The following is a 14,976-nucleotide window of genomic DNA, read 5'->3' as shown; positions in this document are numbered from 1 at the left end:
TTGTTTGTGATGTGATGCTCTCCTCGTACTTACATCAGCAGAAAGTCACTTTCCTTAAGAAAGTGGATCCTGGGAAAACCACAGACTCTCTTGAGAGATCTGAGGAAGGGGAAAATCCGATGTCAGCCTCCACAGGCAGGATAACCAAACTGCACACTGCCGGGTGTTCTTTAATGCATTTGAGCAGACATCCCTGTCCTCCAGGCTTGTGTTGTCCAAGAGTGGTCTTCAGATCAGCATCACTTGGAAACTGTTAGCAATGTAGAGTCTTAGCCCACACCCCCACCCCACCACCCCAGACCTACTAAATTCAGTCAGTTCAGTCGCTCAGTTGTGTTCAACTCTTTGCAACCCCATGGACTGCAGCACGCCAGGCTTCCCTGTCCATCACCAATTCCCGGAGCTTGTTCAAACTCATGTCCATTGAGTCAGTGATGCCATCCAACCATCTCATCCTCTGTCATCCCCTTTTTCTCCTGCCTTCAGTCTTTCTCAGCACCAGGGTCTTTTCCAATGAGTCAGTTCTTTGCATCAGGTGGCCAAAGGATTGGAGATTCAGCTTCAGCATCAGTCCTTCCAATGAATATTTAGGACTGATTTCCTTTAGGATTGACTGGTTTGATCTCCTTATAGTCCAAGGGACTCTCAAGAGTCTTCTCCAACCCCACAGTTCAAAACATAAGTTCTTTGGTGCTCAGCTTTCTTTATGGTCCAACTCTCATATCCATACATGACTACTGGAAAAACCATAGCTTTTTCATTTCATAGCCTCAGTAGACCTACTGAATTGGAGTCACTGTTTTAACAAGATTCCCCAGATAATTCTTTTGTGCTATTAAAGTTTAGAGAGTACCATTAGCCCTCCATATCTGCAGGTTCTGTACTCATGAATTCTATCAACTGCAGATGGCAAATATTTGGAAAAGGAAATTCCAGAAAGTTCCAAAACACACACACAATTTCCATGTTCCAGCAGCTTTTTACATAGCATTTACATTGTATTATGTATCATAAGCAATCTAGAGATGATTTAAAGTATACGGGGGTGGGGGGAACGTGCATATGTTATTTGCACAAGGGGCTTGAGCCACAGGGAATATAGCCATTATCCTATAATAACTTTAAATTGAGTATAATCTTTAAAGACATTGAAGCACTATGTGGTGCACCTGAAACTAATATTGTAGATCAACTATAATTTAAGAACTAAAAAGCAGAAAAAAAAAAAAAAACAGAAAAAGAAAAAAATAAGGAACTTTTGCATCCATGGATTTTGGTATCCCCAGCCGTCCTGGGAGGAATCCCCCAAGGATACTAGGGGAGGAATGTAGTGTTCTCAGTGAGTGTTATGATGGATCCCATCATCTTAGCTGTATTCATGCATCAGAAATACCTGGTCAGGCTTCCCTGGTGGTACAGTGGCTAAGAATCTGCCTTGCAATGTGGGAGATACAGGTTCAATCCCTGGTTGGGGGAAGATCTCATATGCCACGGGGCAACTAAACCCACGTGCTGCAGCTACTGAAGCCCACAAGCCCTAGAGCCTGTGCTCAGCAACAAGAGAAGCCCCTGCAATGAGAAGCCCCCACACCAAAATTAGAGAGTAGCCCTGACTCTGCAAGTAGAGAAAACCCGAGTGCAGCAATGGAGACCCAGTGCAACCCCAAAATTTAATTAACTAATTAAAAAAATAAAACTTGGTCAGAAATGTCCCTGCTGGTCCAGTGCTTAGGAATCCACCTTGCAATGCAAAGGATGTGGGTTTGATCCCTGGTCGGAGAACTAAGATTCCACAAGCTGAGGGGGAACCAAGCCCATGCACCGCAACGAAGATCCTGCATGCTGCAACCAAGACCAAATGCAGTCACATCAATAAATATTTTTTTAAAAAGAAAAACTGGTCAGTTCTATGAAAAGAGTAACAGAACTGGCATTGAGCATGACGGAAACCAGACAATCTCCTCTGGACACTTTATTTTCCTCTCCCTCCTTTCAAGAGCTTCCTGGCTTCCTGGAATTCCTAACCTGGACATGAACAGCCCAGGTGAGTTCGCACCCACTGACTTGGTTCCAGCCCAGGACACGGGACGTTCACAGTTTCTGACTTGGACAGAATCCAGCTTTAACCCTGCACTGTCTCCCTGGGCTGGGGATAATCTGACTCAGTCTCTTCTCTTGGCATTGAACCTTTAGCTCACGTTCCTGCATTGGGCCCAGACTCTGTCATCTTCAGCCTGGGGATTTTTGGTTGCTCTCTGAACTTGCCTTTTTGATCTTGCCCACCTGGTCTCAAGATATGTACACTTACCTGTCTAAACTTGGGCTGGGGCATTGACTTCTAAGCCATCCCATAGACGGCAGCCTCCAGGCCACTTCATTGAGGCTTGTGGTTGTTCAAAGGAAGTCCCATGATAATGCAACTGTGCTCAGCACCCCAGATGTTTTTTAGGAAAATTGGTTTAGAGAAGCAAATCTCTTGCTTGACCACACACTAAAATCACCTGAAGAAACTGAAATTTTCCAACAGCAAGGGTCCCATCCCAGGTGAATTTAAATCAGAATCTCACATCCTGAATATAAATGTTTATACAAGCTACAAGGTGATTCTTAGATGGGGCCAGAGTTAGGAAGCACCAGATAAGAGAAGATCAAACCAGTCAATCCTAAAGAAAATCAACCCTGAATATTCAATGGAAGGACTGATGCTGATATTCAAATATGTTGGCCACCTGAGGCAAAGAGCCAACTCCTTGGAAAAGACCCTGATGCTGGGAAAGATTGAAGGCAGGAGGAGAAGAGAATAACAGGGGATAAGATGCTTAGATAACATCACTGACTCAGTGGACATGAGTTTGAGCAAGCTCCGGGAGATGGCGAAGGACAGGGAGGTCTAGTGTGCTGCAGTCCATGGGGTTGCAAAGAGTCAGACACGAATGAGCAACTGAACAACAAGACAAGAGAAACTTCCCCGCCCCAGCCACGCTCACCCCCACTTCACTCTGTATGCTTGAGTAACACTTTACTTCTCCTTATATTCAACTTAGTCTCTCTCCCCACCACCAGAGCATTTAGAAAACAATGAATGAACAGTGTAGCTTAATCGGGGGAGGGGAGGAAGGAAGGCGGTGGGGAGGAAAGACCTTCCTGCTTTATCGATCCCATTGCTAAGACTGCAAAGAAGTTTATCCAGGGTGGAAAGTGAACTGACACCACCTCAACTTACCCCAGCTGAAGGTGCATGCCTAGTTCAGAAGGATCCTAGGAAGTAAGAAGGTGTAACCTGGTGATAACAACCACTCTCAAGCCTGGAAGAAAGAAGCCAAAGCACCAGGCAAGAGATTTAACATGATCAGCATGTGTTTTTCCATTGGCACATATTCCAGAAAAAAGAAAAACTACCCCTACACTGTTGCTGTTTATAAGTGGTCATTCTAACCCGTCCTGCGCATCCCTAATTCTTGGCGGTAAAGCGGAGCGGGGATCGGGTGCTCTTCAAAGGGTCTGTCCACACCCGAGATTAACAGAAGAGACAGCAGCTGACCCCTCCGCCCCTCCCCACGCCAGGGCTCCAAGCCCTGTGTCCGCCCCTGGGTGGGTCCGAGCCCACAGGGGAACCAGGTCAGAACACCTGCTGCGGTGAGGAGGAAGCCAGAGTGCACCTGACGCTCTTCCTCCCCTCACCTTTTCTTTCACGGGTCAAGAATTCATAACAACTGCCACCACGTGCTGGTTCTGTAAGAGCCTGCCCCAGCCCAGAGAGGAGCCGCACCTGGGAACCCGAGAGACATGCAAATTCTCCGGGGAGGGCCCGCCCAGACCCACTGAATCAGAAACATTAGAAGGAGGGGGCAGCAAGCTGTATCTTAAGATACCCTCCAGCTGACTCTGATTTGAAAAACACAACTTTATTATTTTATCTGTACTTATAGTTTTCTTGATTTCCCTAGTAGCTCAGATGGTAAAGAATCTGCCTACAGTGCAGGAGACCTGGGTTCGATCCCTGGGTCAGGAAGATCCCCTGGCGAAAGGGAATGGCAACCTACTCCAGTATTCTTGCCTGGAGAATCCCATGGACAGAAAAGCCTGGAGGGCTGAAGCCCATGGGGTCACATAGAGTCGGACAGAACTGAGTGATCAACACACACACAGCTTTCTTAGGAGTCTCCTCCGTCATCTTTCTGATCTGGTCTGGTAAGGGGAGGGGATGTGAAAAATCCCACCTTTCCATTCAGACTTCCTGAGCCCTGGAGCTTACGGGGTCCCCAGCTGGTTCTCAGCAGTCCACCTTCTGAATCTCTGAGCCTCTGTTTGGATCCCATGAGTGGTCTAAGTCCTGTGTTCTTGTGAGAGAACCCCTGTACTTTCCTGAGCAAATGAGAATGAAGACAATGATGCCAAGAGGATGAGAGAAAGAGAAACAGAAGGAAATGAGCAATAGAAAAATTGCTTTTAATAATCACCTACTCTGTGCCAAGCACTGTGCTAGACACTGAGAATGCAGTAACCCTTCAAGTCCTTACTACAATCTCCTATAATAGTAACATCACCCCTGTGTGTCAGGGGATGAAACTGCTGAAGCAAGAATGTGGTTCCAAACTGCACCCTTCACCATCTTCTCCCTCAAACACTGGGTTCTCTGCTCTTAGGCTTAGTTTATCCCTTCGTTTTGGTTTAGGAATGGTGGCTTGGTTGGCCAAGCCCCATATGTGATGTTTCAAACTCCAATCTTCTTTTGATTAAATTAGAACATCAGTCTAATCCTTTGAAATGTTGAAAAATGAAACTGACCAACGAGGCCAAGAAACTTCAGCTCCAGTTTCTTGAGAAGAAGCCTGAATTTGGATTTCATTCTCTGCCTTGACCGTGTGACCTTGAAAAGCACCGGCCATCTCTGAGTTCTCTCTCTACCATTCTCTGCCTCTGCAGTGCTGCTCAAAAATCAAAAGCGCTATTGATGTAGGAGCACTCTACAAACTGGAAAACACCACCGAAAATAGAAATTATTATTATGTCTAAAAAGTAGTTCAGCTCTCTCTTTTTTTTTTCCTCCAGCTGAATTGACTAACTACCTAAGAGTCAGGAAGGGAGACAAGATCTTTCATGGCTGGGTTCATTCCAACAACAATACTTTCCACAAACATCCATTAAGGCCCTAACATGAGCCAGGCACTTTTATAGGTATTTTCTCTTTTCAGAGACAAGACGTTTATGACTGAGTTACTTCTGCAACTTCTCATCTGTTGGCGGGTGTTATACCTGCTGTGGACTAAAGTCAGGGAGCTGGACCTGGGCAGCTTGATTAACTGGATTTGGACACCATGGCTTGACTCCACAAGCACCCAACTGTCCCCGACTTGCCTTGGCTCCTCGCCACATGCGCATCTGTGTGGCCCGTGGGGAAAGGTCAAGGTCATGCGGCTTTTTCAAAGAGGCCATTTGGTCACATGGATTCCCAGCAAGAGAAGGAGGATGAATCACAGCAGCTCCATCGCCCTGTAACAAACAGCTCCGAACGCATGCCCCACTGAGCATGAGTCAGGTTGAGTGCAGAATCAGAGGCCATCTCCTTCCCAGCTTTCTACATTTTTCCGTCTTGCTTCTCTTCCTGGGTTTGTTTTGCCTTTAGGTTTTCTTTTCTTTTTCAACTTTATACCTAGGTTTTGAGACTTTCCCCTAGGTGTCTTGGCTAAGAAAGAGGCAGCACATGTTTTTCTTAAGAAATGCATTCTATATAAATACAGTATATTATTCCTACATTTTATATAGCATATTTATATTATATCTCATATATAAATATAGATTAACTATATATAAATGTGCATGCTGTGCTCAGTCACTCAGTTGTGTCTGACTCTTTGTGACCCCATGGACCCCATGGACCCCACCAGGCTCCTCTGTCCATGGGATTCTCCAAGCAAGAATACTGGAAGGGGTTGCCATTCCCTTCTCCAGGGGAATCTTCCCAACCCAGGGATCGAACCCACGTCTCCTGCTTCTCCTGCCTTGGCAGGTGGATTCTTTACCACTGTGCCACACGGGAAGCCCTATCATGGTGCCTAATACACAGTAAATGCTGGAGAATATTTGCCACTATTGATTATGATCACCACCTTAAACAAAGATGGAACGACATTTCCTCAGACATCCAGGAAGCCCACACTCATGGCCTAGCACATACACACACACACACACACACCAGTGTAGTTTGGGAGCTAAGCTCTCCATTGGCCTTCTATTATCATATCTGAAGTACATTTTGTTATAAGGGGAAGGGTTTAGATACAAGAGGCAACAAAGAAGGAGCAAGGTCAACAACACTGGCCAGGACCTGACCTTGGGATCCCCAAAATAATGATCTCCAACAGAACTTCAGGGAAGAGAGGAAGAAGTCTAGGGGGAGACAGACAGCCATGCTGTCAGGGTTTCCTGCAATAAATTACGGATGGAGAGACAGCCTTTATGAAGTTCACCAAATCTTGCAAAAACATGACTACCGTAGTAGGAAAGCTTGCCAAATTATGCAATTTGGAGCAAAAATGCTCCTTTCCGCCCCCACTGTGATGTTCAGCTGCTGGCTAAGCCAAAAGCAGTTACTGGCAAGAAAATAATTAAAAAAAAATTTTTTTTGGCATATGGTGAAAAGCAGGGAAATAGGAAAAGAATCCTAGAGGAGTTTTTCCCCTAACCTTTGATTAAAATGATTTTCTGCATTTGGCAAAACAGCATTAATCAAAACACATAATTCATAATGAAACTCATTTCAAAGCTTTAACCTTCTGTGAAAGTTTTGGATGAAGAATCTATCCTGAAGATACACACTTATACACACACAAAGATGTTCAGGCCTGTCTAGGGCAGCATTTTTTAATAATTCTGAGAAACAATTGAAAGGTCTAAAGATAAGAGAATGGCTAATCAGATTTGGTACATGCATCTCATGGGAATCTATAGAACTATTACAACCAATGGACTGTGTTCATACTGAATGATGCCAAATACAATAAGCTGAACCAAAAAAAAAAGCAATCCATTAGGTAATATACTAAGTATAGGCATATCTTGGCAATATCATGGGTTTACCACTACAATAAAGTGAATATTGTAATAAAGCAAGTCACACAAATTTTTTGGTTTCCAGAGCATAGGAAATTTATGTCTCATTCACTTCCGTATTCCTCCTACCTAAAATAGCATCTGGCACCTTGTAGAGACTCAACTATCTGTCATTTGACTGAATGAGTGAATGTTCATAAAATATTTTGTAATGAACAGTTTTGAGACGGCTGGAAGGCATCACTGTCTCGATGGACATGAGTTTGGGTAGACTCCAGGAGTTGGTGATAGGGAAGTGTGGCATGCTGTGATTCATGGGGTCGCAAAGAGTCAGACACGACTGAGTGACTAAACTGAACTGAATGAACAGTTTAATACATATGTATACCTATGTGTACACATATATGTGTATATAAACATATAGGTATACATATGTATACATATGTATAGGTGTGTATATATATATATATATGCTGATGGATATGTATATGTAATAGCTGCTGAAATTGTGACAACTGTCAAGTCAGAAATACAGGTACTGATACTTTAAGACCAAAGGATGCTGGCATATATGGCACCCTCTTCCTGTGACCTCTTTACCCCTGATCTCTCACCTTTCATTGTGGTTACTTTTCCTCCACTTTTTTTCTATTGATACATTAATGCAGCACCAGTATATAAAATGTTTAAAGTCAATGGATAAAAGGAATAAGGCTGTTTCTGGTTCCTTGGAAGACCTTCTCCTGCTTTTTATCTATGAAGAAGCAATGGCAACCCACTCCAGTATTCTTGCCTGGAGAATCCCAAAGACAGAAGAGCCTGGTGGGCTACAGTCCATGGGGTCGCAAGAGTCAGACACAACAGAAGCAACCTAGCACACACTTTTTATCCAACAAATGCTTGCCACTCTTCAGAAGCTCTGCTGTGTGCCCACAGGGCTCTGCTTCCCATGGATACCTAAAATCTAGTCTCCCCACAACATCTGGGTCTGGCCCATAGTCCTTGCATGCCTTCTTCTGTCCTGAACAACTGTGGCACCTGCCCCTGAAATGAGTCCTCACGAGCAAGGGCAGAGGAGAGCATCTGCCCAGGTAGGCAGAGTGAGAAGCCAGAGCCGGCAGCCTCCTGCCATGCAGATGCCACTGGCCTTCGTGGTCACATTGGACGATACTCACTGCCCCCTGCGGGTCTGGGCCAGGCTCCCGACATGTGATGGTCTTATCCATTCTGGGCTCACACCGAGGGTCAGCAGGTCTGTGGGAGCTGCCAGTGTTTCCGAGTCTACTGATCCTCTTTCCTGCCTCTGGCTTCATGGTGTCCCACCACTCCAACTCTAGAACAGCAATCTCCAAGGCCTGGGGGCCAAACGCATCTGTCTGCCCTGTGGCATCTCTCAGCCAGCCAGGCCTCCCATCAACACTCACTGTGAGGTGACACAGTGCTGGGTGTCAGGGAGCTGGACAAGGAGGCAGGATGTGGGGACCCTGACTCTGTGGGGCTCCAGCTCTGCCCACCCACATTTGGGACCATTTACAATGAACCCGCTGACTTCAGTCACTTCCACAGTCAGTGACTGTGATTCGGGGAGTTGGGGTCATTGTCACAGAGTCTCGTCCAAATGTCCCTCAGGGTATGTCTCTAGATTGCATGGAGGTCTAGTTTGCATAGTTCCCTCCTGAACAAAACCAGGTAGATGCCCAAGCTGACCTTCTCTCTCATCTTTGGAGATGGGCTCTGTCCAGGCTTTGTAGGCAGGCCGAGTCTGAGCAGTGTCTAGGAAAGCTGGGTATACCTTGAGAAGAAGCCATGGCTCTGTGAGAAGACCCCAGCCCGGACTCCTGACCTGGGACCACCCAGGGGGCCCACGGGCCTCCAGCACAGTGCTGACCACATAGCCACAGGCAGCCTCGGACCACTCCATGACCAAAGTCTGGTCTGTGCCTGTTCTGAGAGGGATGGCTGAGGACCAGTTTAGCAGGAGTGGAGGAGCTGTCTAGAGTCATCACATATCATTATGCGTTGCCCCCTCCCCTGGCTTCAATAGCACCTTATAACACAGACATCTCTGTATGTATACGAGTTTCAATATAGGCAGAGCTGCAAGACTTTGTCTCCATCCCAACCGAATGTGCTGGGTTTTGTTTTATTTGTTGGGGTTATAGATGCTTTACCACGTTGTGTTTGTTTCTGCTGCACACCAACGTGAATCAGCTACATGTATACATATGCCCCCTCCCTCTTGGGTCTTCCTCCCACCCCTCCAGGTCATTAGAGAGTACCGAGCTGAGCTCCATGTGCAATGTAGCAGGTTCCTACTAGCTATCTATTTTACACACAGTAACGTATATATGTCAATCCCAGTCTCCCAGTTCATCCCCCTGCCTGTGTGCACATGTTCCTTCTCTATGTCTGCATCTCGATTCCTGCCCTGAAAATAGGTTCATCTATACCATTTTTCCGGATTCCACATGTATGCATTACTGTATGACATCTGGTTCTTTCTTTCTGACTTACTTCACTCCATATGACAGACACTAGGTCCATCCATGTCTGTACGAACGACCCAACTCCATCCCTTTTTATGGCTGAGTAATATTCACACAATGGGATAATACTCAGCCGTAAAAAGAAACAGAACGTATTGGTAACTGGAACAGTCTGGGTGCCTTTGCGTGACTCTGAAATGCCAACTGTGGCGGTGGTCACGTTTCACCCAGAATGGAAGGCTGCTTCGAGGCAATCCACTTTAGGCATATTTGGGTGAGTTGAGGTTGCCCTCCATCCCTACCACGGCCCCCAGGGCCCAGCACAATGAGGTTTACCAAGGCACGCGGGTGAAGGGGAAAGAGGGGTAAACCATGTGCCCAGCAGTCCAGAGAGGAGAGCAGAGCTCATCTTCAAATGCAAAGGAAGGAGTTTTTGTCCTCTTTTGCTGACTTAAAAAAAATTATTTGGGGGTGGGCAGTGGGGAAGAACCCTGAGGGTCTTATGAGATGCGTCCCCACGCCCACCTCACTGACTGGATCCTGCCTCACCTGCCCACAGTCAGGACACCCAACCACACTGGCCTTTGCCCTGGACCTCTGACTCCCCAGCTCTCCCCTGCCTTGGGGCCTTTATGTGCACTTGTCAATCCCTCTTTCTAGAATATTCTTTCCTCACCTCAGCTTAAGTGTAACCTCTTCAGAAAGAATTTCCCTGGCCATGTTAAACAAATAACCCTCACTTCCCAGGCTCTCTCTCTCTATCCTACCCTCTTGTTTCATCCCTCCAATCTGAAGTTAGCTTGTATATTTATTTCTTGGTTTATTGTCTGTCCTCCTTGACCACAACATCAGCCCCATGAAAGTAGAAACCTTGTCTGTTTCATAAACCCGTGCCTTGCACATTATTCAGTAAATATTAAAGGAATGAATGATGTTATCATAGTCTTTTAAGATTCTTAAGGGAGAGAGAGAAAAAAAAAAAAAAAAAGAAGCCTTCCATGAATTCCAAGCAGAGAGAAGAGCAAATAAAGCAGAAAATGGAAGAACTGTTAACTGCCACATTAGCTTGAGACTGAAGCAAACAGAAAAGCGAAAATCTGAATGCTTAATTATAAAATGTGGGCAAAGGCAGTTTTCAAAGAGGAACAGGATTCTGTCCTCAGGAAGCAGATGGATTATAAAATGCCAAGGATGGCTACTTCACACCCTCTAAAGACCCATGCCCAGTTCCTTGCTGGAAGGACAGCATGATTTTTTTCAGCCCCTCCTGAGAACACTTCAACCAGAAACACTCCAAATGAAAGTACGAAAGAGCCCGAGAAGCCTTGCCATGGACAGCATCTGGGCAGAATAAGAACATCTGTTCCCAGCATGAGCCCTATTAGCTTCATCTTGTGGTTTTCATTAAAAAAAAACAAAACGTACAATTATGATGCATGGATGTAACTGGTGGCAAGGTAGAAAGGGGCACCCCGCAGTGAGCTACATCTCAGGGAGGACACGGCTGCCTAGAGGGGTGCCCACACACCCAGGGACAAGCTGTGGCCAGCAATGACAGCTGGGTTAGCTGGAATCAACAAGCTGGACTTCTAGAGGCAGGGGCCAGAGGGGATTGGAGGAAAGACAGTGAGCAAAGGGGTTGGGGAGGGAGAGGGGAAAGAAGAAGGTGGGTCTGGCAAGTAACAGGACTGGCAACTAAACCCAGATCACCAGAGTTGGAACCGCAGCATGCCACTTCCTAGACATGTAACCTCAGGCAAGTTGCCAAACCATTTGTGCCTTGGCTTCCTCCACCCATGAGAGGTGACAATCACGGCCCCTACTGCAGAGTGTCAACATGAGGGTGACAAGAGTCAATGTTAACACTTGTCCAGAATAAGCCCCAAGATGCTGTCAGCTGCCCCCAGGGTTATTATTACCACCATCATTAGCATCATGATTTCTAAGACTGCATTGACTCCTTCCAGCACAACCAGCTACACACTGGTATTATTCCCAGGGCAGGAAGTCAGTGGGTGGAAATGAAGGCCCTGGCCTCAGCCCTCTCTCTCTCCAGAATCCAGGCTCCTTACAGTGTTCATGCAGGACTCTGTGCCTCCTGAGAAACAGCCCTTGACCTTAGTGCTGCTCCAGTGAATACCAGCCTGAAGGCAGAAGCAACACACACTGAAGCTCTCTTGATTTGTGAGATGAAAGGCCAGGGGCAGCCTCTTTTCTTAGGCCCAGTTATTACAGACGGTACCACTTGCCCCTAAGGAAACAGGAAACTCGACAGACGGGTTCAAATCCCAGCTCCACACTTGAGAGCAGCGGGCACGGCCTAAGGGCTGAGCCCCTGTGCTCCCTGCTGGAAACAGAGACTAAGGTGCCCTCAGGATGTGGCGGAGACTCAACAGGCTCAGGTCCAGACCTCACGGTGTCGGACATCCAGCACACAGTTGCTCTGCCCATCACTAAATGATTGCAAGCTCCTCGCAAAAGCTGGGGAGCTGATGGGAGAAGGTGACAGAAAGGTAACAGTGGAGAAGCGGGAGGGAAGGTTTTGGCGGATGGCTGACCTGGAAGCAGGGACCAGAGGTCCTGGGGTGAGGAGACAGGCCGCCAGCAGGGGCAGAAAGAGGCCAGCTCTGGGATAAGAGCTGGGCTGCCTGGGAGCCAAAGAACCCCATTTCCCTTGGCACCACAAGAACTTCTCAGAATGACAGTATTGATGTTGTTCCTGATAGCTAGAGCTTCAAGAAAAGGTTCAAGAAAAGGCTGGGCCACAAGGGAAGCCTGGATTCTCCAGGCAAGAATACTGGAGTGGATTGCCATAACCTCCTCGAGGGGATCTTCCCCACCTAGGGATCAAACCCAGGTCTCATGGAAGATTCTACCATCTGAGCCACTAGGAAAGCCCAAGAATACTAGAATGGGTAGCTTATGCTTTCTCCAGGGGATCTTCCAGACTCAGGAATTGAAACAGGGTTTCCTGCACTGCAGGTGGTTTCTTTACCAGCTGAGCTAAAGGGAAGCCCTTTAAATAGCTTACCATTTGGTTAAATTATCCTTCCCAACACTTCCCAGAGCTCCTCCGGCAGCCTCTGTAATTAGAACGTGACAGGGGCTCAGCAAATGGCCATGGACTTGAACCACAGGTGTAAAAAAAGTGCCCAGGAAAGAAGACTAGGGATTAGTATGCACACAGGACAATAAATGGCAAATTAGGAGAGTGGGCTTATAGCTGTATTTTTTCCACAATTTCCTAAGTATAGGAACAAATGTTTTCTCCGATGGTGATTCCTGAAAATGTCTCGTTAAGACACACAGGTGCGTAGCAGTGCTGTCCAGACTCAACACGGCAGAATATCCTATGAACACTGTTTGCAAAGCCTGTTGCTGTTTTTGATAAGCATTTCTTCTGGGAAAGAGCAGGTGCCCAAAGTCTGAGAGATCACGTGCTGCCCGAGTGGACAATGTGAAAGAACAATGACCTCTGAAGTCAGAAGGAAACAAACCACGCCTGTCCTGGTCCACACCTACCCTTCCCTGAGCCAAAGGGAATTCACTCCTGATGCAGGTCCCACTGTGGGCTCTGGCCTCCCCACCTCATCATCTCAGGGTTTACTACCTGCTTATTCAAAATCGTGGACTGCCTAATCAGGGATCCTCCAGCAGTTTCAAAACTCCTGCTAGTCCCAGGACTAAAATGACCTTCCTGGGACCAGGGGCCAAGAAGCGGGTTTATCCTGTATCCCATCTCACCCTCAGGTGAGGAGAGAGGCCATCGGGTTTGTGGGGTCCAAGGCTGCAGGCAGTGATTTACTCGCTCTTAGCAACCGTGGCTTTGGCTTAGTTTAGCAATATCTGGAAGCTGAACATTCTCATCAGGCTTGTGTTTTATTCAACTGCCTGCCCTGGGGGTGCTGCTGGCTTGGTTGGCCTCCTGCTGGAAGCTGACAGCTCATGCTAAGCCCCGCTCAAGAGGGCCCTCAGTGTCAGCTCTTCCCAGGCACGCAGGGTACGACCTGTTCTGAGCCCGCTTTCATACATAGCTGCTCGTCACCAGGTAGCAGCTTCTCCCTAAATCTTTTAGTCATCACACCCCTTCCTGCAGACCCGCTGCCTAAAGGAAGATGCTTTACTTTTTTTGAAAGCATCTTTTCCCTCTCTTTTGCAGTTTGGTTTCCCGCTTGCAGTTTCAGAGCCAACGAGGCAGGCAGAGGCAGCCTGTCATGGGGAGCAAACCGAACCGAGCTTTTGTAGAGCCTGTGGTGGGGCCAGGCACAGTGTGGGAGGCTGTGGGCACCTGTGACCCCAGCTCAAGAACCTGACCCCTGGGCTCCTGCAGGAAAGCCCAGACCTCAGCTACTGGGAGTCATGACTCTGAAAATGAGAGGTGTGAAAATCTTCCTGAGTTCTGCTGGACAATCCAGGGCCATAACATGCTTCTGTGGATTTCAACAATGAACATGCAAACCTAGGTTAAAAAGATGATGATGACTGGAGAAGGCACTGGAATTATAATAAATGGATAGACATGGATTTACAGTCCAGTTCTTGCCTTAAATAGCCGAGGGGTCCTGGATAAATCACTTGACCTCTCTGAGGTTTTGTTTCCTCATCCAAAAAAAAGTTGAAGAATTGCAGAAATCTCATAGAGTCTATGATAAAGACTAAATGAGATAATGCATGATAATTCATGTAAACTTAATAACATAACACCTGACATTTAGTCAGTGCTTAGTAAATATTACATGTCTTCAGCATTTGTTTCAAAATTATCCATCAACAAATGAACTTATCTACAAAACAGATCCACAGACATAGAGAACAGACTTGTGATTGTCAAGGGAGAGGGGAGATAGGGGAAGGATGGAGTGGGCATTTGGGATTAGCAGATGCAAACCATTATATAGAAGATGGATAAACAGCAAGGTCCTATTATACAGCATAGGGAACGATACACAGTATCCTGTGATAAACCATAATGGAGAAGAATATGAAAAAGAATGTATCTATGCGTATAGCTGAATCATTTTGCTGCACAGCAGAAATGAACACATTATAAAGCAACTATATTTCAATAAAAAATAAATTAGAAATAAAATGAAGACAAGAAACCAAAAAACTTTTCAGTCAAGAAATGCACAAGGATGGGACAGATTTCAGACCATTTTGGTGGCCTCCCAACTTTTGGTTTTTGTAAATACCTGCACGAAAAGAGCCCCCACCCCTTCCCCAACTTCACTCCCTGACTCCCAAACCCACGTGCCTGTTCTCACCCTGCATTCCTGCCAGTCTCTAAACGGATCCTACTGACACATACTCCCCGGCCTTTGACTCTCCCCTGGGCAGCCCCGCGATGGCATGACCCATGATTCTCTGAGCTCACAGCCTCAAAGGCTCAGTGTCTGGGCCTTTTCAGTATCCTTCACATCAGGTCCTTCACACAGTG

At 46.6% G+C, this 14,976-nt stretch overlaps 1 protein-coding gene across 10 annotated transcripts in view; it reads right to left on the bottom strand.

Annotated features, from left to right (window-relative positions):
* The window catches only part of LOC147361519 (uncharacterized), a 296,232-nt gene that overhangs the window by 29,210 nt on the left and 252,046 nt on the right, over nt 1-14,976 (bottom strand). Inside the window, exons 1-2 of one of the 10 annotated variants that reach the window (XR_015138033.1) lie at nt 3,406-3,736; nt 3,224-3,305 (exon numbers count right to left, since the gene is read on the bottom strand). The exons of 6 other annotated variants lie outside the window; for them this stretch is intronic. The gene's annotated coding sequence lies outside the window, so the exon portion shown is untranslated. Of the gene's footprint in view, nt 1-2,308; nt 3,121-3,223; nt 3,746-14,976 lie in introns of those variants that run through there. 3 more of the 10 variants (XR_015138035.1, XR_015138030.1, XR_015138038.1) reach the window with 3 other exon arrangements.

This window comes from Bos grunniens, chromosome 12 (genome assembly GCF_055505025.1).
Source record: "Bos grunniens cultivar Pamir isolate PY7600 chromosome 12, Bosgru_T2T1.0, whole genome shotgun sequence".
NCBI classification, from domain to species: Eukaryota; Metazoa; Chordata; class Mammalia; order Artiodactyla; family Bovidae; genus Bos; species Bos grunniens.
The sequence above is the reverse complement of the archived record's forward strand: the minus strand, read 5'-3'. Positions and strand labels throughout refer to the sequence as shown.